The sequence below is a fragment of the Cricetulus griseus genome (assembly GCF_003668045.3).
Source record: "Cricetulus griseus strain 17A/GY chromosome 1 unlocalized genomic scaffold, alternate assembly CriGri-PICRH-1.0 chr1_0, whole genome shotgun sequence".
Lineage (NCBI taxonomy): Eukaryota > Metazoa > Chordata > Mammalia > Rodentia > Cricetidae > Cricetulus > Cricetulus griseus.
In genome coordinates this window covers 216,078,998-216,106,988 of record NW_023276806.1, presented here as the reverse complement: position 1 = coordinate 216,106,988, position 27,991 = coordinate 216,078,998, and the positions used below count along the sequence as shown (strand labels likewise).

At 37.6% G+C, this 27,991-nt stretch overlaps 1 pseudogene; it reads right to left on the bottom strand.

The window, feature by feature from the left end:
* Positions 1-11,582: 11,582 nt before the first annotated feature.
* LOC103161485 lies at positions 11,583-26,539 on the bottom strand (annotated as a pseudogene).
* Between the last annotated feature and the right edge of the window lie 1,452 nt (positions 26,540-27,991).

Sequence of the window (27,991 nt, the reverse complement as noted above, 5' to 3'; positions counted from 1 at the left end):
CAGTGAGAAATCACATTGGGACCTTTTAAATTTAGTAACAATAATTGGCCTATCTACAATTAATATAGTATTTATATGGATTATTGCTTAAATAGGTGTTTAAATTTTATATGCTCTGGATGATTTCAGCTTAAATTAGTTAAAAGCACAATTTAATTAAGACTGATGAGATGCAGTAAGAATGCATTTGGCTTTATATTTTGTCTCAGTAGTGCCACTTTATACAGTGCTCATTTACCAGTGACAAATAAAGAAGTCAATAAATCCCTGTTTCCATCAACTAGACTAATGAACTTCATTAGTTGATCATGTTATCAGTATAATTACTACAGACCACATTTTGCCCTTGGTTATTAATGAAACCAGACTTCTGCATTGTAAAAGCATTGCCTTAGAAGAGAACTCAGTTCAGCCCTGCAAAAGAACGTTACTTCATCTCTTTCTAAACTCCCTGTTACACTTCCTTAAAAAAATACAAAATAGCCTATATGTCACTTTGTGATGGTTTCCACACTGTTTGTTACATAGTTTTTTCCAAAGAGATCCTAACTCCCAAAATCCATAAATATGATCTGATTTGGAAGCACATTCTTTTGGAGATTTAGACTAAGATGAGATTATACTGGAACAGGGTAACTCTGAATCTAAGATGATTAGTGCCCTTTTATGAGAATGTATACAAACAGACATAGGGAGAACTCCTTGGGGTGGCAGAAACAGATATGGGAGTGAAATAGCTGTAAGGCAATGAATGCCAAGGCTGATGGTCACTGCTCTTGGAGAGGACCTGGGTTCAGTTCCCACCACCCAGATGTGGTTTATAGCCTTTTTTGGGGGTAGAATTATTTCATTCATTCACTTGGTTTATTGATTTAGCCTGACCTGTATGGCTCTATTTTGTATTCTGAAAGAGTCTCCATACTGTGTAACCATGGACAAGGACTAGCAGTCTTTTCTCTGGGTGATTATCATTTCACTCAGTCCTGACATAAACTAACACGTTGAGGTTCCCAAGCGCTTCTCTGTGTGGATGCATTTAAGCTGGGGATGCTTAGACAATAACAGTCCTGGTGGGTCAGGTATCCTGTATTAGGCAGCTGTTCCTGTTCAGATTTCACTAACCAAATGTGGACTCCCTACACTGGCACAAATTTTGTGCAAATCATTCCTGGAACTGAAAAACCTATTGTTATGAATGTGTGTTTGCCACAGCAAGATCATTTTAGCTGAGTAGGTCTCAAGAGCGAAGAAACGTCCTCGTGGCCATGCTGCACCTCTCCTGCTCTCATGGTGGGATTGCTTAGTGAGGGGTGCTTGTGCTGTTTTCTTTTTGTATTTATATAATTGTAATCAGACCAATTTTAAATTAGAAACAAGCTTCTTTTACATGTCAATCCCAGTTCCCTATCCCTTCCCTGCTCCCCTGCTTCCCCCACCCCCTATCCCAACCTCTTTCTGCTCCCCAGGTTGGGTGAGGCCTTCCATGGGGGATCTTCAGAGTATGTCATATCATTTGGAGCAGGGCCTAGACCTTCCTCTGTGTGTCTAGGCTGAGAGAGTATCCCTCTATATAGAGTGGGCTCCCAAAGTCCATTCATGGACTATGGATAAATAGTGATCCACTACCAGAGGTCCCATAGACTGCCAGACCTCCAAACTGACATCCTCATTCAGGGGGTCTGGAACAGTCCTATGTTGGTTTCCCAGATATCAGTCTGGAGTCCATGAGCAACCCCTTGTTCAGGTCAGCTGTTTCTGTGGGTTTCTCCAGCTTGGTCTTGTCCCCTTTGCTCATCACTCCCCTCTCTCTGCAACTGGATTCCAGAGTTAAGCTCAGTGTTTAGCTTTGGGTGTCTGCTTCTGCTTCTATCAGCTACTGGATGAAGGTTCTAACATGGCATATAAGGTAGTCATCAATCTCTTTATTGGAGAAGGGCATTTAAGGTAGCCTCTCAACTATTGCTTAGATTGTTAGTTTAGGACATTTCCCTAGTGTCCAAATTCTCTTTAAACCTAAAATTGCTTCCTCTATGATGGTATCTCTTTTCCTATTCTCCTCTATTCTTGCCCCGACTCAACCTTCCGGTGCCCTCATGTCCCCCCTTAGACTCCTCTTCTCTTTCCTCTAGTTCACTCTCCCCTTCCCCATGCTCTCAATTAGCTCAAGACATCTTGTCCCTTTCCCCTTCTTCTGGGGACCATGCATGTCTCTCTTAGGGTCCTCCTTGTTTCCTAGAGTCTCTGGTATGGATTGTAGGCTGGTAATCCTTTTTGCTCTGTGTCTAAAATCTATATGGTTGAGTACATACCACTTTTGTCTTTTTTTGTGACTGGGTTATCTCACTCAGGATCATTTCTTCTAGTTCCATCCATTTGCCTTCAAATTTCAAGATTCCATTGCTTTTTCCCCCGCTGAGTAGTACTCCATTGTGTAAATGTACCACATTTTCTCCATCTATTCTTTAGTTGAGGGACATCTAGGTTGCTTCCAGGTTCTGGCTATTACAAATAATGCTGCTATAAATATGGTTGAATAGATGTCCTTGAGTTATGAATGTGAATTTTTTGGGTATATGCCTAAGAGTGGAATTGCTGGATCTTGTGGAAGAATGATTCCTATTTTCCTGAGGAAAATTTCCAATTTCCAAAGTGGCTGTACTAGTTGGCACTAACACCAGCAGTGGAGGAGTGTTCCTCTTTCTCCACAGCCTCTCTAGTATAACCTTTTTGTAACTCGAAATGATATAATGCAATCTTCTGACTTCTATGGGCACCAAGCACACACACATTGGCAAAGCACTCATTGACAAGTAAATAAGTCAGCAAGCCTGTAAAACTATTTTATAAAGGAAATACTTTATTAAAATATGCAGACAAAATTAATCCCAAAGCACAAAAGATTTTGCTTTTGATACCAAATGAATTATAAGTGATTATAAGTAATTTTAATTTAGATGTAAATCCAAACCATCATGTTAAAAGTATTAATAGTTATACTATGGAGTTTTTAATCACATTTAAAAGTCATATTTATAAATAGGTAGAACTTCAGATTGAGGTTTGAACTCAGAAACTTGAACCATGTCCTTCCTAGGTCTAGACATATGTCTATCTTTCTTACTATTTTATGATAATAAGATGTGTACTAGCCAGGCTTTACATCTAGAAATGATCTTACAAGCTCAGAATGTCGAATCAGCCCCATAAAACCAAAGATGTAATTTCAGATATTCTATAAACTTCTATTCCGAAATTATGTTATAGACTGTATGTGATCACTTTTCAGACCATTTTTTTTTGCACAAGAAATATAAAGGGCAACTAAACAGTATAAAATGTTGACAACAAAAGAATGGCGAGAAATACAAGCCTCAGTCAGCTCCAAGACCCACTTCAACTGTTTTGTTAACCTGAGTGGCTGTGTGAAGGTTCTCATGGTGGGGCTGTGGTGTTGGCAATGACTGCCATTTTGAAGATGGGATACTTCACATGGCACAATTTTAGAAGAGTTTTTCCAAATTGTTGAATCCGTTTTCCATTAAATCCAACACAATAGACTATGGTTTTCTTATTTTTATCATTCTAAGAGAGAAATTCTTCCTTTATTTTATGCTAGGGTGCAGAATAGCATTTTTCTGTTAAAATAACTGAGGAATGATTATTTTTTGCCATTTAGACTTTGAAATCCCTTGGTGGAGATGGTATTACATTTTTAAAATTCAGTTGTCTGATTTTGAGGTATTGCTATCAGATATGGTAAGAGTTATGAACTTTTATTTTTTGACTTGTTTGCTTGGTAGAGTGAGAGCTATGAAGAATTCATACTATTTTAAGTGGGAAGTTGCTAACAGAATGAACATTATGTTATAATCCTTTGAGACAACAATGGTTGCAATTTACCATTGTTTAACAGCACCAAGAAAGAGGATCTTAATTAGAGGAAGTGGTGAATATGAACTTCCTTAGAAGAACTGGGAGCCTTTCTGGGAACCTAATTGTAACTTTCCTATGGAAATCCAAGCACTCTCCATGGCATGAGGTTGAATTAGCTGCAAACTTACATTTCCACATCATGTATGATGTACCTATCTTCATTGTAAAGGACTGCACCACACTTAATGTGGTTGGTAGCTTGTACATTTTTATTGAAGGGCAAGCAGGTAGCTGCATAACATAATTTGATGGAATCTGTGAAGATTGCTCTTAGCTCAAAACTCACACTACCAGTTGTTTCTAGGGCTCTCCGTGGCCCTTGTCTTTTAAATGAAATCATTGTGTCTTCAGAAAGTTTCTTTGACAGTAGAAGAGCTCTATGGGAGGAAAACCATTCTATAGGTTACCTGCCAGACACCAAAACTCTGGGGAAAAAAGAGCATAAAAGAATCTTGATAGGGCAATGGAGATAGAGAATTGATCGGGCTGTGGATTTCCATTGACTGCAATTAGGTGAAAAAATCCAGATTAAGTGCTTGACACAAGTATGTTTTAAGAATTCCAAGCCATTTCTTGGAATGTTGTGATTTGTAACTTTTCTGGATGTTTGTGAAATTCAAGGTGGCAATGGAACTGGCTGCCTTGCTTGGGCATGAAGTACATCTGACTGCCACATGGGATTGCGTCTTATGAGTGCTTTGTTATTTGCTTCTAGTAATCTTGAACACTATGGAGAGGTTTTTTTTTTTTTTTTTCAATTCCGTTAGTGAAATTTTAGGCAATTTATTTATTATGTCAAAAATTCCCAGATACATGATGTAAGACTGAAATTAAAAACCTTGATGTAGCTTAAATTTTATGAGTTTTCTTGAGCTTATCAAGACTTTATGGAAGGGTTGATTGACTTATTCTGCTTTTATCAGTAATTAATTAAATAAACATTTATATTCTCAGATTATAAGAGACCCCCAAACACCTGCAGCACAATAGCGACTTCAGCATCAACTCCTGTTACAATGCAAAGAGAGAATTTAGAAGGTTTAGATTTTAAAGCAAAACAAAACAAAAGCAAAACACTTGCATACTATCATGCTTGGCTTCTGTGCTCCCAGTGTGCTACATTCATTCATTAAAGTCTTTTTCAGACAGACATCATTCACCTTGCTCTGTAGATAAAGAGACACACACAGAGGTCAACAATCCTGGCAAATGTTTTGCCCACTCACTGCCACTGCAGTCTCATTTCTCTGTTTATCTTACTTGAAGTTAGGTTTCAATTATTATCAGCTAGGGGATGTGTTACTGTGACTCTATTTAGGCAGCAGGTTATCTAAGAATAAAAACTCATTTTGATTTTTATCTTAATAAATTGAAGGAAGATGATTGATGCACTGCTCAATTTCCTGTTATTCTACACATCTGTTTCTACGTTTATGTAGCTATGCCTGAACCTTCATTATGCTATTATTTTGGTGTTTCTCTTACAGAATTCGGTTGTTTCTTCAGTCATTTACTCCATTAATTGTCTACTGTTAGTAATTATCACCATGTTTTAAGGCATGTGTGAATTTTCTTTCATCCAGATAAACTCCATTTTTAATGCCAGCAAACCCAGTTTAAAAAAATAAAAGGCGTTCAAACACAGGCTATTGTCCAGAGCTTCATAGTGCATTTCAACAAAGAGAATCTACACTCACTCAATTTGCAAACATCTGGAGGAAAATAATGTGATAATTAGAAGGCAACATGGGTTCATCAAAAACAAATCATGCCAAACTAACCTAATTTCTCTCTTTGATTTCTTAACAACCTGAATGGGAACACAGTGGGTATTTTTATTATAGTAAGATACTCAATATAGCCTCTTAATGTTCTTAAAAGCCTAAGGAAATGAAGATCAGATAAAATGACTGACTAATGTAGAAATGATCAAGGCACCATTATCTACCTGTGGTTCAGTATATGAGAGGCTGTGTGGTAAATTTTGTATTATTCGTTGTATAACTATTAAATATCTTAAGCTTTTGACTTGGTTATGAGTATTTTTATTTTTTATAATAATAAAAAGGTAGCTGACTGTGAGTATTATATTTTTTAAAAGGTAGCATTGAAAGAATATATATTAGAATTCTTTCAGACCAAAGAAGATTGTCATATTAAGGGAATTAAGCTTAGGCTGGTTTCAGAGAGAACAACTGTTATATGTTTTCTTTCATAAGTGCTTCCTAGATTTCATATAAATTCACAAAAATCATGTATGTCCATATGACATGGAAATAACAGTGAAGGGGAACAAAGAGAACTGAGAAGAGGAGCAAGAGGTGATAAAGGGGAGTACAGGGCATCAAGGATATTTTTAATGCACAATCTATAAAAACATCCCATTACAGTACTATTTATAATGAATACAGACACACACAAAATACAATAACATTGTTATGTTTCTATCTAGAAAGAAACATATCTTGGCTATTCATACACACAGAAATTTCATGCATGTATCCTAAACACATGTAAAGATGTATATAATTCAAAATATAGCCCATATTCTTACATTCCATATTGAACTAATTTTTGATTATTTTTATTTGTTTTTTATCAGTGATATGCAAGCATTTACAAAGTTGAAATATATCATAATTGTCTTAGATTGTACGTGTTTTAATTATTAATATACCATTAACATAGTATTGATGTTTATGGCTTAATGATTCATCCTTTATTAGATAGACTGTATCTTTTTACCTTGCCATTAATGATACTTGAATATTTATAATAAGACAAATGCCTAATATATTATTGTGTCAAAATATGAGCATAAGAAGAATTTTATATGTGCTTTCTAATTTTCTCCTAAGAATTGAACTTGTTTTTATTTCTTAAGTCTGTTTCTGAGAGGAAATCACATATATATGTTCATGGCTATACACATTTATACCAAAACAATTCTAACTCTAGATAGATGAATGTTTTTTTCTACAGAAAATAGAAAGATTCTTTTTGGGGAAAATGAAATTGACTGAAAATGTTTAAGTCATGAAAGTTGTCGTAAATATTTTAGAAGTCCATGTTTCATTATGCAACGGTCATGAAAAAATTCCAAAGTGTAGCTTTAAATTGACTTTCTTCTGTATCTTTTGAAAGACTTATCAAAAATAGAGGTTCATTTTGTGATGGTTATTGTTCTTATTGAACATACAAAAATAAGAATTATCTTATGCCCCCAAAGTAGTATTAAATTATATTTTTGTTAACGTATTATACCATTAAGGTATTTTAAATGTTGTTTGAGATGAAAGATTCTGTTTTGTATTTTAATGCAGCAGCAGATACAGTTTTGTAACTTCCACTGTTAGGTGTGCCCAGTTTTTTTTTTAATTCTCATTTTTTCTTACATTTTGCATGTTGTGCCTCATCAAAATTTCAAATGAAATTGTATGGCACTGATTGGAATTGTTTCTGTGAGGAGAAAATTTACACATTAGAGCTGCCCAGAAATACATCAGCGATAAGCACTGCTATTTCTTCAACCCAAGGATGCTGTTTTAGGACAGATTGCTGAAGCTAAATCTTTAACACAATTGCCATTGATTGTCCTTGTAGGACACAGTGTGCATGGTGGCTAAACATGAGTTGCACCCCTCAGTTCCATTGTTTGTTGACTGTGTAACTAATGTCTCTAAGCTCATTCACTCATCTGAAAAATACAATGATATAAACATCTTAAGGCTGTGGCTATGGTTCAATGAGACATCTAGTACTTAGGACATAGTAGGCCCTCAACAAATGTTAAATAGCTCTAACTGGTATGTCCTGGTACCAGACTTCCATGGAAGGTAAGGCATAATCTTTCCTATAAGCTTTAGAAAAAAATCTGACACTGCTAGCTTGATTGTTGGAATGTTTTTGATACTTACACATTTCTAAATAGTAGCATGTTGATATTATCCTTTTTTACTATAATTCCTTTTCTCCATACTTCTGGGGTTCTGTGCCTTCTTTAGTGTTTACTGAGAATCAGTGGTGCTCTATGCCTACTTGGCATAGAAGGAAGAATATATCAGATCCTTTCCTAAAGGAGCTTGTGGACCAACAAAGGAGACAAATATTAATCAAATAATCATACAAATAAGTGTAAAGTTTCAGGAATACCAAATGTTACATAGATGATAAAAGCTTGAATATTTGAGTGTCTAATGGAAATGAAACACATTTTGAAAAAAAAAAAAATCATGAGGGCTAAGTAGAAAAAACAATGGAATTCTAATTAGTTGTCCTCTTTGACCAAGTGGTTATAGAGTCTTTTCTCCAAATTGCAGTCAGTGTGATCCCATTAAGAGGAAAGTCAGATTATACTAGACTTCTGCTCAAATCCCTCCTAATACAATTCCCACCTCGGGTCAATCTTCCAGTCGCTACTTCATCTTATGGAGCTTTATTTATATGGTTGCCTTCAGCTACATATCTGACCTCGTTTTTCGGTACTCTGTTCTTACAATTGTCCTCCGGTGTTCATGGAGCATACAGATAAATTCATGTTAGAGCCTTTGATCTTGCTGTTGTCAGCTCAAAACAGCCTTCTCCAGATAACCCCTTGGCTTATCAGTAAGCTCTTTCCTGATGACCTTGTATAAAACATTAAGTCTGTCTCTATCAGCACCCCTTATCCTTACCCCGCAGTTATCACAGGCCCACGTTTTATACATTTAGTTGTTTATATGCTCCCAGGCCCTGCCTTGTCCATTTCCACCAACTTTATTAAAAACTCATGGGACCAGGTGATGCTGACTCCTAAAGTTCAAGCTCTCAGAGCAGTTCCTTTAAGGTACCTGTGAAGAACAGACATCGAGGCGAGATCGCACAGGGCATAGAAAGGGGCACATGCGAGGGCTAGGAAGCAGGTGGAAAAAGCATGCCTGCTGCAGAGGGTCACTGCCACTCCTTAAAACAGCAAACCAAAGACTGCAGAGCGATTGAGGTTAAAGAGGCAGAGAAGGACTGTATCTGGCTCTGTGAAGGTTTCCCTCCCTACAAGCCAATAGAAAATACTGTGTCCTAAACTGAGAAGGAAGTGCACCTTAGTTATTCTGGCTTCAGGGTGGTTTGTTGATGGGGCAAGAGGAAATAAGAACAAGTAAGTGAGGCAGCTAAAATAAAAGTTGTGGGCATGGAGATGTACTCAGTGAGTAAAGGCACTTACAGCTTGACATAAATGTGGAAGAAAGAATCCATACCACAAAATTGACCTTTGAACTCCTTGAACACCAATTGCATGTCACAGCATGCACCACTTCTAGTTCAACAACAACAACAGCAGCAAAAACAAAACAGCAACAACAAAACAGCAACAACAATAGCAACAGCAGCAACAACATAGGGCCAAAAGATAGGCCATGGATTCTGTAAGCCATTGTACAGCACTGCACATCCTTCCACACAGTTATCCAGCCCTGCCGTGTGTTGGTGGTGCTTGCCTTTAATCCTAGCACTCAGGAGGCAGAGACAGGTGGATCTCTGTGAGTTCCAGGCCAGCCTGGTCTATAGAGCAAGTTCCAGGACAAGCTCCAATGATACACACAGAAACCCTGTCTCAACTGCCCCCTCCCCCAAAAGAATTATCCAACCCCAATATCAGTGGTACTTTAGTCGAGAAACTAGCATTTTAGACCTGACCACACAAACTGCTCAGTGTTCAATACTTGGCACATGGTGTTGAAGTAGTATGACAATTAAGAAGGGTTGTATAATCACGTTTAGCTCTGGCTATTTACAGCTGAGTGGAGAAGGTTCTTGTTCACTGCAGAGCGATTCTGCATACATGTAGTTATTAATTCTTTTCTTTATCCTGTATTTTACCTTCACTTTTGTGGAGATAAAACCATCGGAGAGGGTAAAAATAGTTACTAATGTTTGTATTTCATAATTGAAGTGTGAATATCTGACCATATATTTTGTGACAATGGTATAGGGGTTAGAAAGCATATTTGATTTGATATTTACACTCAATGTATTGGTGCCAGTGAGTCACCACACTGCCTACATCTGATGTGGGTAGCACTGATTCTAAGAGCATTAATCAAATATAGCCATAGAACCCTTCCTTTGGAGAGTTTTAACGTGACCCAATAGGTTATCGGATGATCAGCAAATTGGTGGCTTTATGTAAGCAATTATTAATAATTATCTTATTAACTTCATATAAAACAACCCCATGCACATTCATCACATTTCCCTACATCCTGTATAGGCTTGTGTTGACAGGAAGAAGTCAAATTAGCTTTACTGTGTTTGTGAATAAACCTTCAGGCACTTAGACATTCATGAGGCTTAAATTTCACTTGCAAAAAGAGGAGCTGAAAACAAGGGATCAGGATTTACCCTTCAGCAAATGTATTGTTTCTCCCACAAGTTTGATTGCTGCACCCTTTCATTGTGAGGATCTCTTGGGAGTACAGAAATATCCAGTCCAATGCGTTTATATTTTGAATTGGCAGAAGAAGAACTGAAGAATCTGTTCTTTTTTCTCTCTTGTTGCTAGCATTTATGCTGAACATATTATCCAGATTCAAGCAATGGTGATTTGTATCTGCTGTAGTGGAAAGTATTAGGATCTCTTCTGGTACAGAATAGCTTGTGCCTGAATATGGTATGAGAATACCTTAACCTAAAATTTTTCTCCTTTCTTTCTTCTTTTCTTTCTTTCTTTCTTTCTTTCTTTCTTTCTTTCTTTCTTTCTTTCTTTCTTTCTTTCTTTCTCTCTCTCTCTTTCTTTCTTTTCATTCCTTCCATCCTTTCTTTTTCCTTCTCTTTTCTTTCTTTCTTTCTTTTTTTTTTTTTTTTTGAGGCAGGGTCTACTCCCTACATAGCCCTGGCTGTCCTGGAACTTACTATGTAGATCAGATTGGTCCCAAACTTGCAGAGATACACCTTCTTCTGCCTTCCAAGTGCTGGCATTAAAGTCATCTGCTACTATGCCAAGCCATGCATTACTACTTTTAAGCAGAAAAAAGTTTTAGTGTGTACAAAAGATGTGGTGTTAGACACTATCCATTTATTGCTTTCTCAGGTTTGGTTACCTTTGGTGAATGTCTTTACCCTTACCAGATGTCTACTGTGTAGTCTGAAGTGGCATGCATTTTGAAGGGTCAGCTATTCTTATTGGGCAGGTATTGGGCAAGTGATCTAGCTCATATTCTCTTGCTTGTTTTCTCCCTCAGATTGCCTATAATATTCTGTCATCCTCCTTTATAGGAATTTGTTCCTATTCTCTTATTAATGATTATTTCTTCTTAGGGAATGAAGTTAGTAATGTGTGTCCTTTACAAAACATTACTTGAGTTTTGGTTAATCCTAATTTTATTTTGTTTATGTTTGCTTAGGCAAATGATTTTTCAGATGATCTGTAAAGTCATGTAATCAACAGTTTATTTATTTATTTATTTATTTATTTTCACATTGTTCACATCTATATTTCAAGTTTGGAAATGCATATTGACAAGCAGCAATACAAAAGTATTCACAAAGGATGCATAATCTCTGAAAACTATGGAAACATCCCTGTTACCAATACATTTCTAAATACAAAACTGACTTAACATATTTGTTACTTCTGTGTAGCTAGAAAAGTTCGTTTTCAGAACAGACAAAATTCAGCCTTTAGGTGTGAATGGTATCAATGACAGTCCTGTTTTTGTAAATCTTAGTTGTTTGGGATCCTTCAGCAAAAGATTTGAACAGGAGGATCCACAAAGGAACCAGTCTTGTTTTATGGCATCCACGTAGGCCAGAGCTGGCAAAGCCTCTGGGTCCTCTATGTCAGGAGCAGAAGCGCTCAACTTTCCAGTCCTGCTGCCATGGTTTGGACATCCACCAGGTCTGTGTCCACCATGTCCTCCTCTGCTATCACATCCTTGGAGGCGTAGGTCTCCAAAATTGGTCTCCAAAATTGATCTCCAATTGAGATGTTGTATCATTTGCTGACTTCTGGAAATGATGGCCCACAATTAATCTTCAACCTTCACTTTTTGACTTATGCAGAACAAATCCCTTTTTCTATTCCCTTTCAACACCTTCATTTGGTTTTTGGGTATTAAATTCTACTTTTTCTCAGTCTTTATTGATTAACACTCCATTCATGCAAAGTCATCTTTTTTGGACCCTCATCTTAACCTCTTAAACTTCATTCTCCTTATTTCCAAGGTCTGCCCCTGGGTGCTCTTCACATTCAGGCATTTCCTCAGCCACATTTGATTGATTTGAATCTCTGCTATATAAGACATTTGTTTCTGAATGTATTTAGGCGACTCTGTTAATTCATCTTTGACAGTTCCCCAGTTGTGAGATCTGCTACTTCTACCTTGGTCCTCATGCATCAGGCCATATCTATTGCTTCCCCCTTTGCCTATCAAATTCACATTTACCACAAGAATCAAATCCATCGCCAAGGCCTTTCCCAAGACCACGGTCTCCTCGACCTCTCCCAAGACCACCTTGGCCTCAGATAGGCGGTTCAATAACCAGTCTATTAACTGAAAATTCACTTCCTTCACCCTTTTCTTCAAGTGGCTTTTGAAATCTTCTTTCCTGAGGTGGTGTCCCCTCTGGTCTCCTATCAATTATTTTCTCTTCACCCTGAAGTTGTTGATCAGGTCTTCTTCCAAATTACCTTATCCCTTCTTTCTTAAGCACCATTGGTGGCAGTATCTCCTCTGTTTTGTCAGCTGATGTCAATGGCTTTGTGGTCTTTCTGGGACTCTTCATCTGTTTGCCTGCCTCATTGGATTTTGTCTGGGTTGTGGCCTGAGCTGTGCTCTTGGCCCCAGAGCCCTCAATGCTGCCCTGCTTGTTTCTTTTTTTTTCTATTCTCTGCTGCCTTCATTACTTCAAAAGTGTCCCATTCGTAGTCACATAGCTGGTCAAATCAGTTGGTAACCATGCAGACCAACCCTTTCTGTCTGTAGGTACCCAGGCATGATGGTGGCTTGTCAGTGCGTTCTCCCACGGGTTGACTCGGTGAGCACCACCAAGTCAAAAGTGTTTCCTTCAGCTCTTCTCACAAGATGGAGATCAATAATTTAAAAGTTAACACATCCGCATGTTCTAACTGACCCTTTTCTATCCACATGTATATATAGTGTTAGCTGTACCTGTTATTGAGCAACCTCTTCAACTTCTACGAACACATTGAACTTTGAAGCAGATACAGAAAATAGTGTAAACTGTGCATGGGAAAGTAATGTAGCAATCTTATATTATCATCTAATTTATTTTTGAAGTGAGAAAGTGTGTACAAGAAACTTGGAATGATGTCTAAAAATTGTATACTGTATCAAATTTAATGACAAAGTCAGTAGTAACACTGAGGAGTGTTTAGAATGTGGGTGAGTGCCACCCCCATCCCCACCCCTGTAACAAAAATGCTGATATTAATTCTGCACTATAAATTACATGAAGCAATGGTTGGAGGGATATCTTAGTGGTTATGAGCACATACTGTTTTTTGCAGGAGACCCATGTTCATTTTGTCTCACAAGAATGCTTGATCACAACTGCCTGTAACTCCAAGTCTAGACAATCTGGTATCCTCTTTTGGCCCCTGTGGTCCTGCACCCATGTACACAAGTCCACATACAGATACACACATAAACACAGAACAAAAAATGAAATAAAATTTAAAAAAATAGACAAGATCACAAGAAACACAAATTTCCTTTTATGATGATTAGATTTAGCTGTTATCATATAAAAGATAAAGACTTCAAATATGCTTCTAGTTCAATAACAACACAATCGTCTTAAAATATTTAAAAATTCTTATTTATGCCCAGGGGAATTAGGAATGATTTAGAATGAATGTTCCAATTTGATCTGTTCTCTTCTAGCTTTAGTAAAAATTTCTTTTATGCTTGAAAAGATGATTCTTATCAAGCTGTATCTCTATAAAGTTTCCCATGATCTATGAGTTTTGAAAGATATTTTTGTCATAATTTGTTTTACTTCAACAAATATTGCCATTTGTGACACTTGGGTCACAAGACATTTTCAGCTGTGAAGTTAATAATTTCATTAATAGAAAAGACATTTTATTGTGGAATAAAAACTAATTTTGACTATATATATGTGATGTGTGTGAGTGTTTGTGTGTGTTCAAATATATTCATACACATATATGTGTTGACTCAAATATATATATATATATTATATATATATATATATATATATATGTCAATGTGATAGTTGCCATTAGGAGAATTGGAAGGCAGATAAGGCCAATGTAGGTAGATTGAGAAGTGACAATCCCCATGAAAGAGACAGAACTGGTTTTAATTATTAATATTTGAGTTGGTGATGAGGAGGAAGTCTATCTAAGATCTCCAGGACAGCCAAGACTTGGAGTAAAGAAGAATGTTCTTGATGAAGTTAGTGAATGAACAGAGAGGTTGCAGCAAAGGAGAAGAGTGAGGAAGAAATAACTTGGGAATTTCCATATCTTCTTATAAGATCCTTAGAACAAAACTCATGACGATGTAACAATGCTCTTTAGTGTTGGCTGTATATGTGGCATTAGGTTGAACATGTCATGTGGATTATCTCACTCTGCAATACTGAAGTACCTGTCAATAGTTTTTGTGGTTTTCTACATCTCTAATACAGAATTGTGCACACTCACCAACCTTGTAAGTGTTTGAGTCTATCAGATCAAGCTGAGGCTAGTCTGCCTTGAAAATTCAGGCAGGTTTTGTGCTGAGAAAATGTCTCTCCTCCTTCAGATGAATTGAGTAGTCTCTTAGCAATGTGCGTTTTTTAGTTCTTCCTCACTTCAGCGAGCATTTACGGATTTGGCAAATATTCAGGGTTAACAGAGTTTAACATTCAGTTACTAGCTAAGAACTCTTCAGGTGACTTGATTTCAAGTTACTTGAAGCGTATCTCTTTAACATGAGATTTGCTCTTCTTGGGGCAAGCACACAATTCCCTTCAATTAGATTCATCCAGCAATTATTGAGAATATTGCAACTTCTAAGGGTTGAATTTGGGGACCCTTATTCTTATGATTTCATCACCTCTCCATCACACTAGAAATTTGTTATCATTCCCATTTTATAGATGGCAAAATCAAAAATTAAAATACTTAAGTAGCTTGTCTAAATGCATACCTTTGCTGTGAGTTCAGCTGGCATTTGGGTTCAGTTCCTTTGGTCTCATTTTACTTTTTCTCTACTACTATTGCTCACGAGTAGACAAAACATACAGATAAAGCTTGGTATTTGGATGCATCATTAGTTATTATTAACACTGAGAGTAATTTTCACATATTTGTGATGACTTGACAGAGATCAAGTTTCTCTCAAATTTTAAATCTGACTGTTACAATTGTCTGGGTATATGTTCTCCAATATCCCAATTAGTTGCATATATATATATATATATATATATATATATATATAATATATATATATATGTATATATATGTATATATATATAATATAATTTCTCCCTCTATTTCATTGTAAATAGAATTTTCCACTCACATACTGTTTCCTTTCCCTCTAGTTCCTTTCCACACCCCCCCCATCTGGATTTACCCCTTTCTGTTTTTCATTAGAAAAAAGGGCTTCTAAGGAGAGAGAGAGAGAGAGAGAGAGAGAGAGAGAGAGAGAGAGAAGAAGAAGAAGAAGAAGAAGAAGAAGAAGAAGAAGAAGAAGAAGAAGAAGAAGAAGAAGAAGAAGAAAGCACAAGAACCAGGGCCCCACTTTCCCCCATGAAAACACTAAGCTGGAAGCCATTAATACATAAAGAGGACCTGGTGCAGACCTGTGCAGGCACTTTGCAAGTCACCTCAGTCTGTTAACTGATAATAGTTTAATCTTCCTGATTTAGCGGGCCTTGGTCTCTTAGTATCCTGTATACCTCTGGCTCTTACACTCTTTCCGCTTCCTCTTCCCCCGGGTTTCCTGAGACTGGAGGGGAGGGATTTGATGGAGACATCCCATTTAGGGCTGCATGTTCTGAGGTCTCTCACTCTGCATGTCTGTCTGTGAGTCTTTGTGTCTTTCTCAACTGCTACAGGAGGAAGCTTCTCTGATGATGCTTGAGTAAGACACTGATCTATAAGTATAACAAAATGCCATTAGGATTCATGTTATTGCTATGGAATATATACCCAACACAGCTTGGAAAACAAGAGACTAGATACCCCATGTACTTAGAGTAAAACCAAATATTACTTGTTCTGAAAAAATCAATAAATGACTACTATTGAATGACATTTTATCAGGTAACACACACACACACACACACATACACATCTTGCCATAGTAGAATGTAAAATGTAGTTAAAGACACAGTGGTCAATGGGACTTGAAAAGTTATAGAAGTCATAAATTTTCTATGAGAAAATAGTAAACATCTGCTTAGAGACTGTCTATGACTAATTACTGAAAGAATGATGAGGTCTGGGCATTAAGAACTGTGAGTTCAGAGGAAAAATTGACTGAAAATATTGCAGGGCTCTGAAGAAACTTCATGAAGAAGGTTTGCATAGAGAAGAGGTTAGACTTGGGGGTGAAGGTACCCTGAAATCAGAAAGGCCAGAAGCAGAGAGGTGAGGGAGCAAGGCATGCTCTAGGGAGGAGTTTCTCTGGATTCAAGATTTAAACATGGGATAGGGATAGCTAGAAACAAAACCAATTAGTGGGTCAGAGCCAGTTTGTAGGGGGTCTTAAGTGCAAACTCAAGGGGCCTGAGTTTGATTATGTAAGAATAGGTGTGGTGGAGGCAGATAGGTAGAGTGTGAGGGCAGAAGGATTCTAGGAGAGGAGGTTAAAACTTGAGGGGAGTTGAAATAAGAATCCATGTGATATAGAGCAGTGGAAGGAGGAATAAATAACATAATCTAGAGAGTAATTATAACTGGTCAGAGTCCCACAAGTTATAAGGGAAAAGAGAACCTGATAAACAACCTCTAAGGAAACAGGCAAACTCAAATTGTCGGACATTCGGCAAGACAGAGTATAAACTGTCATGACAAACAGGAGAGAGAGAATGCAGTTTCTTTGACAATGCAGTCAAAGAAACAAAATTGCTAGATACCATTATGGTTTTTAAGATGTGATTGCATCATAGTTTTAAAAAATAACTGTGAGATCAGGACTTATCCTTAGCATAGAAATAGACTTTGGGAGCCCATTCCACATAGATGGATACTCCCTGAGCCTAGACACAAGGGTGTGGGCCTAGGCCCCATCCCAAAGGATATGACAGACTCTGAAGACTCCCTTTGGAAGACCTTCCCTTCCCTAGGGAGCAGAAAGGGTATGGGATAGGTAGGGTGTTAGTTGGGGAGGGAGGGGAAGAGGGAAGCAGAGGGAACTAGGGTTGACATCTAAAATAATCTTGTTTCTAATTTAAATAAAAATGGAAAGAAAAAATAAATAATAAATAAAAAAATAACCATGGAGCCATTTTGTGTGACCTAGTGAGAATATTTGACTGGTGGCTAGTTTTTAGGTCCTATTAGCAAGATTTATTTTTATTATGTTTAGCTATGATAACATTTGGGGGCAATGGAAGAAAAATTCTTTCTCTTAGGGATGTTAGCCAATAACTAAATACCCCATTATTTCAAATTGTCCTGAAAAGTGTGTGTGTGTGTGTGTGTGTGTGTGTGTGTGTGTGTGTGTGTGTGTGTGTGTGCACATGTGCGAGCACACGTGCTCTTGTATATGAATAAAAAGGGACAGAAAGAGACAGGGGTTCTATAAGCCCTTTCATGATACACTCCAATGACTCAAGGAACATTCTATAAGTCTGACTACTCAGAGGTTGAACCATCCCTCAGTATCACCCCCCACTGGGAATCAGGTATACAACACATGGATCTTTGGAAAACAATTGAGTTCCAAGTCATAGAATTATGTTGATATGTATATGAACAATTATAACTCTAGTCACCTCTATGTCAATTTCAATACCTACAGCCTCATCAGGGTACACAAAACCCAATTTTGACATAATATTAAAGATTACTGAACATAGCCTATATGGACATTGAGCAATTTTTCCTTATGCTGAAGACTCGTATGACAACTAAGCTAGAGAAAATGGAAAGAAACAGGTCAGGCATTAGAGCCTAAAGCAGAAGCAGTGTAAGTGGTAAAGAAGGAACAGCTGTTGCTGGGATAATTGGCAGCACTGGGTGAGTTGTTAAAGCATCAGACGAGTTTCCTAAGTAGAGTCTTGACGTTGGGGCCTTGCAGAATGGATGTGGGCACATTCTGAACAGACAGGAAAGTCTCTTGGGAAAGAATCTTGGGGAGAAATCATTCCGTTTCAGAAGTGTTTAGCTTCAGTGCTGAAGAGTCTCCCAGTAGAGTACTTGCTGGAGGAAGGCTCTCAAGTTATCTGGGCTAGAGACACCACTTTGGTGGTCAGCCCCAGAAGCTGATGGCTGGATTCATACAATTAGCTGAGTAATACAGGAAATCCGTATACAAAAGGAAAACTGAGAATGACCTTTAAGAGTGCCACCAGGTGATGAGAAGAAAGATGTGATGCCAGCAGAGCAGATGAACAGACCAAATCAGAAGGAAATTGCAGAAGTCATAGCATAAAAAGAAATGGAGGGAACACACACAGCACGGTAGGCAGACTGGCAACATTTTGAAGGTGAGTAGAGACCACCCAAGTAAAAAGACAGACAGGTGTGGCATAGACAAAAGGCTTTGGAGATTATTTAAGAGTGTATTTTTTACTTGAGCTAGAGATTTGTTCAAAAAGGCTGTCCTGTTAACCTAGAGAGGAGGCACAGGACCACACCAAGAAGAGGAAACACTGAGCTGAGGAGGAAGTCATAGCTTCTGTGTCGTAAAAGGCTACCCTGGGATTCAATTATTTTTTTGTTTTAATAAAAAATTCAGGGTTAGCCTTTTCTCACTCCCTGGCCACTTTGACAGCTGCTCTTGGTTGGTGGCTGCCCCACACTTAAGGCAGGAAAATGGTGACCCCAAAGAAGAGGAAAATGTCTCTGGAGTGGATTGACAGGGAAACTTGAACGTATGTGCTGGGATGCAGAGTGTGAAGCCGATAGGCAGGTCACAGTGAAATTGATTAGCTTCACCAACAGCTGCCCAATGTTGAGGAATTCTGAAATAAAACAAAACAAAACTATGCCATGTTGGCTAAAACTGGTGTCCAGCACTGCAGTGGCAATACTATTGAATTGATCACAGCAGGCAGAAACTTCTCCAGAGTACACACACTGGCTATCATTGACTCGGGTGATTCTGATATTATTAGAAGAATGTCAGAACAGACTAGTGAAAATCAAACCAGGAAAGTTTTTTCTTTAATAAAACTTCAACAGAGCCCCTTTTAAAAAATCCATGCTTAAAGAAGCAGTCTCTAACATTCTTCCAACACATATTCCACTGGCTTTTATGATACTTAAAGCAATACATATATACCAGCTACATGTCATTTCCTGCCCCTGTGTTAATTTTACAAGGTGCACGGTTTGTGGGAACCACTGTTTTGACCACTGGCACCATATTTAGAGACAGAAATATTTTTTCTTCTCTAGAATCTCACTGATTTATAATTACGTTATTAGGATGTCAGTATACAGAAGCATACAATATTTTAGAAAAACAAACCCATACCTTTGCTAGGAGCAAAATAATGCTCTAGTTTTTATTTCCAATTTCTATTAAAAACAAAAGAACTGAGAAACTCCCATAACAAGTTGCTATGCATTTGTAACTATTTCTAATACGAAGTTAGGTGGAGACCAATCCCAACCTTGTATCTTTACTGCATTATAAACTTCTCTATACCTTATTAGGTCTAAATATGCAGACAAATGTACAGTTGGTATTATTCTGTTTAAGTCACTAGCCTGCAATGACAAATGCTTCCCTAGCCAACTCCTGCCAGAGCTGTTAGTGGCTGGAGAAAATGTGTGGACGTCTTAAGAAGACTGAAGTGTGCGGTTATAGATCTGAAGAGGTAGGTGTTCCATTAAGAATCCACCTATTCCTCTTAACTATGCTTCCCAATTTCTCAGAACATTTGCCAGAGGCTTGAGCACAAACTGGATCCTTACCAAGTTGCTTAACAAAGCCTTCAGATCTCTGTTATCACAAAACAGACAAAAAGCCTCAAATCCTCTTTGTGATTCAGGCATCATCTGCTGTTCTAGAACAATGTCAATCTAAAGGTTTTGGAAAGGATTTTGTGAAAGTGCATTTGTGTATTAACCCACAGCATTCCTTTAAGTAAATGGCATAATGGGGGTTTAGAACAATGAGTCAGAGGCTTGGCCTCTGATCTTGAGGTGACTGATTTTCCCTGTGACCTTCAATTACTTACATAATCATCCCTTGGTCTGCAAATCGGTTATCTAATCTGTGACACATGAACTTTGCTTTTCTCCTGGTTCAGTTGTGCTATGGGAAATTCAAGGTGCTGTTAGTTCTCAGGTTTGAGGTGATTCATTCTTTGAATATCTGCTAGAGGACATCTTTCCCTTTGAGTGTGTAGACTTCAATAGCAAGGAGAAGTTACATTAAATCAGATGAGGAAAGCCAGTCTCATAAAGAGGCAAGGAAAGTCCTGGCATCCTAACTAGGTTTCTTGGGGTTTGATGCCATATGCAATTAATGGACTGTGCATTTTTGGGTATTTGTCTCTAGTGGGAGTAATAACTTTGTTAAAAACATGAACATGTGTTCTTCTTATGTATATGAAAGTTTTGCCACATGTATGTATGTATGTATGTATGTATGTATGTATGTATGTATGTATGTATGTGCACCATGTACATTACTTGTGCCCACAGAGGCCAGAAGAGAGAATTAGATCCCCTGAAATTGGAGTGACAGATGGTTGTGAGCCTCCATGTGGGTGTTGGGAGCCAAACCTGGGTCCTCTGTAAGAGTAGCAAATGCTCTAAACTGCTGAGCCATCTCTCCAGTTATCTTTTTAATATTTTTTACTAAATAAAAGTGTAACACGAGTTCTAATAGGCCATAATAATAAAACCATGGAGTCAAATATAGGGGAAAATGCTGAGATCAGAGAGACAAAGGAGCAAAACCACAGCCACCTTACCTACTCAACCTCCCAGCGAAAAGAGACTGAACTCCTGTCTCTTCCTGCCTTATCACTTCCTCTCTCCATCCAGCCATATCACTTCCTGTCTGTCCATACAGATGTCCAGACTTCTATGGTTAGCAAGTGGCTAGCCCTGCCCTCTGATCTTCAGGCAACCTTTATTTGTTAGAGTATAAAGAAGGTATCACTACATAAAATCACCCAATTGAAATGAAAGCCACAAAAACATAAAATAAAGACAAATGGACATTAGTTTTGGTGCCTTAGTAGTATAGAATTATTGTTAACAGCTTTCTCCCCTGTGCCTCCCCACACTTTGGCATCTCATGACACTACCCTTTCTCCAGGCCTCCCTTTTGACTGAGGTGAAGTGCCAGGCTGCTGCTTAGGCTTCATGACTTTACCAAACACTGAAGTTTCATTCTTTTCCTTTAAGTGACTCATTAGCACATGTTCCTAGTTCTTGGTGCTAATGTACACAAGTTTGAGGCTTTAGGTCATATGAAACTGAAATATTCTTTAACCAACTTGGGAACTCCCATGCTGTATATGGTCCTCCATGGAACAGTTCCTGATTGTTTCTTCCATTACACCTTCTGGCATGATCTGTTTAGATTTCATGCTTTAATAAGAACAACCTAGAAATTATCCAGATGTGATTTTTTTCATTATCATGTCCCAACTTTATTTACATTTTCTTATTCTCAAGACTCTTTCTCCATCATACCATGCCTACTTAACTTCTACTTACACGTCATACAATCATTGCTAAATTATCCTTTCTGACCTCTTCTCTCAAATGGGCAAAGTGACTCTATGTCCATTCTAATTATACACTGTGAGTAGCTCTGACTTTATTGCTCTGCCTTTTTTGTTTATCTTCTATACCTAGAGAGTGATCTCAAGATTCTTTGAGTGCTTGACATGCAGGTTAATGGCATGTATGTGTGCTTGTGCGCACATGTGCGCACGTGTGTGTGTGTGTGTGTGTGTGTGTGTATGTGTGTGTGTGTGTGTGTGTGTGTGAGAGAGAGAGAGAGAGAGAGAGAGAGAGAGAGAGAGAGAGAGAGAGAGAGAGGGAGAGAGGGAGGGAGGGAGAGAGAGACAGACAGAGAGAGAGAGAGAGAGACAGAGAGACAGACAGAGAGACAGAGAGAGAGCATGAGAACTGGCTGATAAAAAGGATGAAAGGATGAATACAATTTCATATCTGTGCAGAATTTCATATGCTCAAGGTAACTCAATTATTTAATTGGGACTTGTGTGATTTTGAACAATATTCACATGGTAAATGAGGAAGGATAAAGAATCACTAAGTCAGAAACAAAAATCAAACACACATACACTAACATACATAAATCTATAAAGGAGGAGAAAATTGACTCCAAAGGGACATTTGTAATGAATTAAACCTCAATTCTGTAGCATATATTCTTTACCTAATATCTCATGTAAAACAGACTAGACTTCCAGGCCTTCAATGCTCCAAGTTGCCATGGCAGCAGCACCATCACTCTTGGCTCTTTGAGTCATAGGATTTCAGGGGAGAATGGCCTGACACTATTAGGCAGATTGCCAAGGGGCTGGGAGAGGTTACTGAAGCATTTTATTACTGACACTGAAGAAATGATTATAGATCTGGAAGCAGGAGACCTACCATACCGTGGCAATGAGATTCATTGGTTTCCAGAGAGTTGCGTTTTGACTTTTAAAGGAGATTTTAAAAATGATAGTCAAATGCACTTCAATGGATTAAAAAGAATAACCATTTTAAAAGCAGAAGGTAGACGCTGCTACAGAGTGTATTCAAATCCATGCTTCTTAGCAACCAGACCAGATTTCACCTATGAAAGAAGGCTAGAGTTACAATATAAAAAGAGCCTTTTTGGTTCTCTAGAGAATATAAAGGCATATTAGAGAAAAGGAAGCACTTTGAGGTCTGTGGATGAAAGGCACGGCATGGGCATAAAGTACCTTTGCAAAAGCGAAGGACAAGGAAGAAGCAGCATCTAGACTGGTGAGCTTATCTCGGGTACATATGAGAATAATTGCCAGAATCAAAATGAGAGATCATGACAACTTGGATCATTAGGGTGTTAGAAGTTGGTCTTATTTTTAAACACAGCAGCCACAGTTTCTTTCTTGAATCAAAGCCAAGGAAATGTAAAGCAAAGTACGTGATGGCTTCGTAACTTGCTAATATTTCTGCAAAGGGTTTTCACAGTAAAAGGAGATGGAAATAAAAAATATCACAAATAAAAATATCACTAATGTGTTACTCTTTTTGATGTCAACTATCTGCAGACAAAATTTCTTAGTATTCCAACCAGGTTGGGAGCACTGGAACATTTGTTTATAGTTCCTTGATAAGTAAGAAGAGATATGAAGACCATTTATAAAAGGACCATCAAGGGAAAAATACAATTTCTTTTGATAGTATTAAAAGATGGGTAGTTAAGCTAGAACATCCATTTCCAATAATTGAGCAAGATTTTTTATATGTACAAAGAAATGGGTCAAGAAATGACTCCATTCATGTATCAAAAACCAACACAAAAATTCCATCAAGATAATTCAACCATGTTTTTGACTGGTATGCAAAAGCCTGATGTACTTGAAAGAACAGATAGACAAATGAATTGTTCTGTTTAAATGAAGAGCCAGGATTCAGACCTAGTGTGCATACACTGAGCAGAGATTTGAGCATGGTCTGAGCAGACAGTGGGGCAGTTGTTATCTGCTGTTGTTATTTCATGAATAACAGACCCCATATGGGGGCAGGATGACAAAAGCCTCATACATCTTACTATCATTAGGCAAATGAAATTGGTCAAGGCTACAGGCATTCTAATTCTTGGCAAAATTTAAGATAAATCCAGTAAACTGTTCTAATGTTTTGTGCCTTCTTTCTTATTTAGGGGAAACTAGTGAAAGAAATGAGGGATAGATTTAAAAGTTCATGAGGTTTCATTTTTGAAGCGTTTATGCAAAATAACTTTAAAATTATTTATTTGCATTGCCATCACTATTAATTTTAGCATGGAATTGATTTTAAGCCTGTGTTTGTGAAACTCCAGTGCATAGACACAAACGATATTCAGAGTTTGTTTCTTGAAAATTCTTTTTATCCCTAAAAGTTTGCAGTATTTAGTCAAGGGTTTTGAAAATAAAGGTTCATGGACTATGAACATAGGCTGAACACAGCTCTAGAAAGTTTATTTCTAACTGAGACCAACTTTTAGAAATTATAGCTAATTTATAATTGCTACTAAAATTGACTATGTATGAACCATAATAAATACTTCCTCATAGGAAGCTTATAGTGATGGATGTGTTATTAGGGGAAATACCATTTCTTTTAAAATCTTAGGATAGGTTTTTGTAGCAAGTTAAAAATAGTGCAAACTCATTTTGAGTTTGGTGAGTTAAAATGACATTACAAGCTGCTATGTGGATAATTCTCCAGAATTACTGAAATTGCTCTTTATATTGGTAGGCAGTAACTACAAAGCATTATCTATAAAGTGGAGGCTACTTGGTGAAAAATGTTCAGATTGCTGTCCAAAGGCTGGAGTTATGAGAGGGTATAGAGCAACACCCAGTAACAAATGGGAAGAACCATCTGCCGTATATTACAAATGAGTCAATTTAAAGCCTTGTGTGGGATTCTCCAAACACAGTCATAGCTATGCTGACAAAGTGAACTACAGAGGCCAGAAATTATCTGCTGCATTTATCAGCCTAGACAGTCACTGTGGATAATTTAGATTCTACAACCCTTTGCTTCTGTGGAATTAGATATCTTGCCCTGGATATCTTACATTATGGCTGTAAATTTATATATCCCTTTGTCAGATTGTTTACAGTGGTATAGAAATCCAGATGGGTAAGTTAGCGAATGTATTCCACCCCTGCCTTTTACCCAAGGGTTTAGAAAATTTACATTATTAACTTTTCTAGTATAATTTATGTTTTAAGGCTGACTGATGGTAGTTTGGTAGCATCACACTGAAATAACATTATAATAATAGGTTCAGTATCAGGTGACATTATACATTGGGGTCTTGTGCTCATCAAGGTAAGTTAAAGAATGGATTTCCTTATGTATTCACATACTTGGAAATATTCTCTTTTTTTGCAAATGCCATGCCAAACTGCCAGTATTTTGCTTTCATTGCCTTTTCACACATTTCTTTCTTTTTTCATCCCTAAGGGGATACTTTGCATCTTGAATAACATCTAGTACTGGGCACAAAATACACCAGTAAGTGTTTTGAAAATAATGAGGATTTATAAAACAATTTAATTTCCCAATTAATTTTCTTCTCATACTGGGTTGAATTTAAATGTAAAAATCAGTCTGCATGTGAAATATTTGTGCCTTATTTTCTGTTCTATTTCTTTGAATAGACACCTTGACCTAGGCAAGTCTTATAAGAGAAAGTATTTAACTGGGCTTTGCTTGCAGTTTTAGACGGTTGGTCCATTATCATCATGGTAGCATGCAGGTAGGCATGGTGCTAGAGTAGTAACTGAAAGTATTACATCTAGAGAGAGGGAGACAGAGACACAGAGACTGAGAGACAAAGAAAGACACAGAGACAGTGACACAGAGACAGAGACTGGGCCTGGAACAGGCTTTTGAAACCTCAAAGGACACCCCAGTGACATACCTCTTCCAATAAGGCCACACCTATTCCAACAAGGCCACACATCATAATCCTCAAACAATTCATCAACTGGAAATGAAGCAGGCAAATATATGAACTTATGGGGTGGGGGAGATTGTCATTCAATCCACCACAAACTGTTCTTTATAAATTCTCATTATTCTCAAAACACTTACTGGTGGGTTATGTGTACTAGATCCAATACTGGATATTTTCCAAATGTAAAATAGAAAAGACAAGAAACATGTATAAGAAGCAATGAAAGCATAAATACAGGCATCTCAGGATGGCTTTTGTAGAAAAAATATTTTCCAAGTATATAACTACATAGTAAAATCCATCCTTTTACATTCTTGGTAAATTCTCATTTTACTGGGGGGGGGAGGAATTATGCCTATTTTAATTAAGGAATTGTTTATTTTTCTTAGTTTATTTGAAAATTTTGTAGCATGTATTTTTACCATGCTGCCCCTCCCCCACTCTTTTCACATACACCCCTTGCATACCCACTCAACTTTCTGTCCTCTCTCTCTTCTTTTTTTAATCCATCAAGTACAATTAGCATTGGCCCTATACTCTTGCATGTTTAGCCTTCCACTGGATCCCTGTCAACCCACCAGAGGCCACAACCTTAAAGGAAACTAACTGACTCTTTCCCCAAGCAGTGAATGGCTGATACTTTGAAAGATTTAAGGTGGCTATATCACTGTTGGCCATGTAGTGTTTTCTCTGACTATTTTGTATGTTAAAATACCAAGTACTCCAGTTTTTACTTCTGTATCAGTGCCACCTAGTCTTCGCTCATTTCTGTGCCGAAGTATCATCCTGCACCTTCCTGTGATTTATCTAGTAGTTCCCCTTTGACTATTCGTGCTGTCAGAAGTGAGTGGCATCCTTGTCACATTAGCTCTTATCTTAGATTTTTCTTTTCTCTCTGCCTCCTCTGTCTCCTCTACTTCCTAATGGGCCATATGGGGCAGTGTCTGAAGCATGGAATCTCTGATGTCTGATTTCAGTTTGCCCATGGTAATTGAGTCATTTCTACTCCAGAAAGTACCCTTCTCAAGAGATGACAGGAGTGTCAAGATTTCTTCCTTCAAAGTCACACTGTCATTTTGACTCATCTCTACTCTTATGGGAAGGACTTCCATGGCATGGAATTGAAATCATAAAATAGAACTTTCACCTATCCTAGAAGTTTTCTAGTTTGTTAGAAATTCCCTCAGATATCCTCTTTTTGAGCCACAGCTTACTTAGAAGGAGACTGTGACAAGGAAGGACAAATGGAAAGGAACCATCATGTTTTTATACCAGGGCAGACACCTTTTCGTTCTTTGGTTTATATTAACTTTTGCTGTAGGTGTACATGGAGAGAAGTCCTTTTCAAACTGTAGTGAATGCATGTGTCTAGTATGTAAAAATAGTTATTAGAATTTTAAAGAATAATTAATGTTGTGGCTATGTACTTGTATGCATAGCCAAACAACTTACACAGAGCCATTAATAATGATGAAGTCTAAATGACCATAATGTTTTAAAATACAGATACCAGTTGAAAAAACAAGATATCCCCACTGATGTTCAGACAGTAAACTTCTGTGCTTACATTTGTAGCAATGTCAAAGTTCATACAGGTGTTCCAGTGTTCCATGATAAGCTCCTACCGGACAGCATGTTAGCCTCAGCAAGTTCTAGTGACTTGCTAAAAGTCACTTGAATTCTCGATTGTTCAAACGCATCACATACTATCTAATTGGTTATTTAGTAGCTTTTGCGCATTTGTAAAAAGAAACTCCCAGTTAATTTCACCTAAGAGCAGAAGGAAGGATTGATGATTCCTGATACACAGCTTACCAAGCTGATCCTTGTGTGCCTTGACAGAGATGAGCACATGGCAGCATACACCCGTTTAACTTCCTTTCTCAGGTACATAGAACCTTGAGGTTTGCTTAAGAAAACACCTTATTGCTTGTACTAAATTTAAGTACTTTTCTAGTTTGCATAGGAAGTATTTGGACAATTTAAAAATTCATGAACAAATCTTTACTGGAAAGCACTTGGAATTAAGGATTTCTCTTCATACTTGGACCCTCTGCTTCACCATTTGGGAATATCTAAATGGTCTAAAGTTGGGTCTGAGGTTATGTTTAAATTCATCTCATGGGAGGTTCAGTTTTTTATCTCATATGCTGGATGGAAATGAAATTGTTTTGTTTGTTTGTTTTGTTTTGTGGCTTTCGAAACCCACCAGCCAGGCACATCTGCATTAAATTATA